This window comes from Gasterosteus aculeatus, chromosome 3 (genome assembly GCF_964276395.1).
Source record: "Gasterosteus aculeatus chromosome 3, fGasAcu3.hap1.1, whole genome shotgun sequence".
NCBI lineage: Eukaryota > Metazoa > Chordata > Actinopteri > Perciformes > Gasterosteidae > Gasterosteus > Gasterosteus aculeatus.
In genome coordinates, this window is record NC_135690.1 from 6,551,830 (window position 1) to 6,555,073 (window position 3,244).

Genomic DNA, 3,244 nt, shown 5'->3' on the forward strand with positions numbered 1-3,244 from the left:
TTTAATCAATGCCTTGATCTTTTTCCAAAATAATCTTCTTATTTTTTGTTTACCATAAGAAGAAATAGATGTTGGACCTATGCTGGAATTGATGGACCAGTCCACCATTATTACACATGAAGGCCTTAATGCTAATTATGAGAAGAAGGCGCAGGATAAGCTGCCGTTCGGTAAAAGGGAATCGAAATCATTTTGGAAATATTACAGGATATGAATAGACAAACATGTGAATTTGTGCTAATGACCGAAAGATAAAATATTCCTTTAAAGAATGGATTCCATAAAAAGTGAGCACATTTTAATGTTCTAGTCTTACAAACAGTGAACACAATGTAAAAAGGAAAAGATGTGAAAACCGTATTTGTGTTTATATTAATTGTTTATTCAATTAGTTTACAACTCTAAAACTTTTCTGACATCAGTAATAATTATTATAATAATAATACTAAAACAAATGATTTATACAAAAAAATGGTTGAATTATATTAATTTAGTATTGACCAAAATCATAAATTTTAAGGTCTGTCCGAAAAGGGGACAAAAGCGTGGAGGATCCCTCTATAATAGACAAGATGTCATAGAATGAATGACGTAAAATATGTACAATCCATTCCATTCCCACGAGAAAGAATTGAAATAGTGGAAGTGGTCAGCAGGATGAATGATATGCAATGTAGTAACAGTTAAAGGTGTCAGCGACAGTAATGAGGGACCTCTCACACGTCGGTGAGTCTCCATGGAGACTGACTTTAGGTATATTTTACAGCCTGTTGAAGCAGCTCAGGAGGGTTTCCTACTTCTTGTCTCACCCTCCTTTCACAGTCATACTCTATTGGTCTGAAGGAACAACACATTCAGTGTCGGCGCCGAGGCTCGCTGTAAAAGTAATTGGTTTCATTGGTAAGTGGATAAATGGCGCTGGCTGGTTGCGATGGGCTTCCTGCCGAGTTTGACCGCTCCTGGGTCAATCAGGGATCTGAGGTTGGAAGCCTTCCCAGTCGTCAGCACCATGGCCACCAGCCACTGAAGCCTCTTACTGCACAGCCGGCTGGGGATCAGCTGCAGAGGAAGGAACCGGTTACCATTAACATCACTTTAAAAATGATTACCCTTTATTTATTTAGTCATTGTAGCTCAACTTGCTTTAAGTGTGATCTTTCCAAATATATTACAATGCACTTTAGAGGCTTTAAGTTTCCTATTTTACAATTAAAATTGTGAAAAACATTAAAACAGTTATTATTTTACGTGATTGACATTTCACGATGAATTACACTTATCAGCACGGGCGTTGTGTTATGTTGCTCAATATTATTAGGTAATTAGTATTCCCACTTGCTTTCATGTCGGGACATAGTCAAGAATGAAAGTGATATTTACCATTACTCCGTTCCTTAAAGAACAATTTACCTGCAAACGAAAACAAAGAAACTATGATTTCCATCTTCTCATTCCTAAATAATGAAGAAGTCAATATTGTCCTCAGCTTCAAATACAACTGTCGGAGAATTGCCCCTGACCGGAAAGGAACGTGGTTGAACCTGGTTTATTCTGAATGAAGAAGGCTCACAGGCTGCTTGTATCCAGTAAGCCAGTTGCAGTCTCCCTCGTTTGGCCAAAACACCTCTGCAGCACCAAGCGCGCAGTATCTTCTGCGTCATGCGAGCTTTTGTTTTTGATTGATTTGACGTCTGCATAATGCTGACTGTCTCCATCCCATCGGCTGACTGAAACGGCCTTTTTGTGCCACTTGACTCCCTCGCACACACACAGCTGCATTTGTCTTGCAAATCCATCCCCGCTGCGCTGTGTTCAGACGAGGAAAAGAGAGCAGTCGGACGTCAGTGAAGTTCAAGCGGGCGAACAAGCGCAGAGGCTGTTTCATAGCAGCCTCTTTTGTCGATATTAAAAATGGAGAGCGAGTGAAAAATGATGCATGCTTCTACACCTCTGACTCCTGGCAACTGACGGAGGATGCACTGTGTGTGTGTGTGTGTGTGTGTGTGTGTGTGTGTGTGTGTGTGTGTGTGTGTGTGTGTGTGTGTGTGTGTGTGTGTGTGTGTTCCTTTCCCTGGGACTGAAGTCGGAACAAAGGGCCCTCGGTCTAAGCGGGTTGGATGTGCTCTAGCGCGCGACGGGGATCAGCAGCGCAGAATGTGGAGATGGATGAAAGCACACACGTACAAACGGCCGTGACTTAAATTAGCATACTTGTAATTTATGACTTTTTTGTGGAGTTATTCAGTTCTTTCTTTCTTTTTTTCTTTCTTTTTTTTTATCGAGTTATAATGAATCCCTTTTGGACACAACACGCGCGGGCAGTGAGAGAGAGAGTCACAGCCAAAGGCCCTTCTGAAACATTATTTATTAGAGTTATGTATTTCTTGTTTTGGTTTTCCTGTGCCTTGAGATCCGATAGAATCAGCCTGTCTGCCTAATTTCCATATCTTTTCAATGGTGCTTCCTCGTGAATAGACTGTAATATTTCATGACGGGGCACGCAAAAGCTGTGCACAATGCCTCTCATATCCACCCGGCTTTCAGCCGCAACAATGATCATAGCACGACGTCTTCATGGCTAATTCATTCAAAGGCGCATCTCCCGTCCTCCGGCGCAGAGGTCAGGCCGCCGTGTTCCGTCCACCAGGGGGGTTTTCAGAGGCCAGAGTCGGCCAGCTGCCTCCATAAGACCAGAACAAGCACACACACACATGCATAATCAATTCAATATTACCAGCGTTCAGTCATTTTCAGCTCAGAATACGAATTAATTATGAACCTAATCTGTAGTGTAAAGTTGGAGACTTACAGAGGCTGACAAATGACCTCAACATGTTGCGATGAAAAACGCGATAAACGTGCTGTCAGAATGCTGAATATTAAGCGGCATCGTTTCAAAAACATTTTCTTTTCAACTCCCACTTTTGATTGAACTGTTGATAACACAATTATGTTGGATTGACGGTAAATATGGCAGTGGATGCCGTTTAGTTTTCCCTCACCGTCACTTTATATATAAAGTCCTCCTCTTAAAAGTCGTGGATGGGAACAAAAGACTGGTCCAATTTGTAGAGACACACGTCTCCTGTGTTCTCACAGTGAGGAGTGAGATGTGGCCAAATGAAGGTGTGTTTTAGTTCCTCGGCGCGCAGCGAGCGCCCCGTTACGCAAGGAGACCAAACTGGACAACGCCATCGGCTTTTACGCATGAATGTAATTCACCCAAAACCGGGGATTATAAGAG

The 3,244-nt window shown here is 42.1% G+C and overlaps 1 long non-coding RNA gene across 1 annotated transcript; it reads right to left on the minus strand.

The window, feature by feature from the left end:
• Positions 1 to 360: 360 nt before the first annotated feature.
• LOC144405471 (uncharacterized) lies at positions 361 to 1,693 on the minus strand. The gene is made up of 2 exons (XR_013467077.1): positions 1,381 to 1,693; positions 361 to 1,059 (listed from the first exon to the last, which is right to left on the minus strand). It is a non-coding gene; the product is annotated as an uncharacterized LOC144405471 (long non-coding RNA).
• Between the last annotated feature and the right edge of the window lie 1,551 nt (positions 1,694 to 3,244).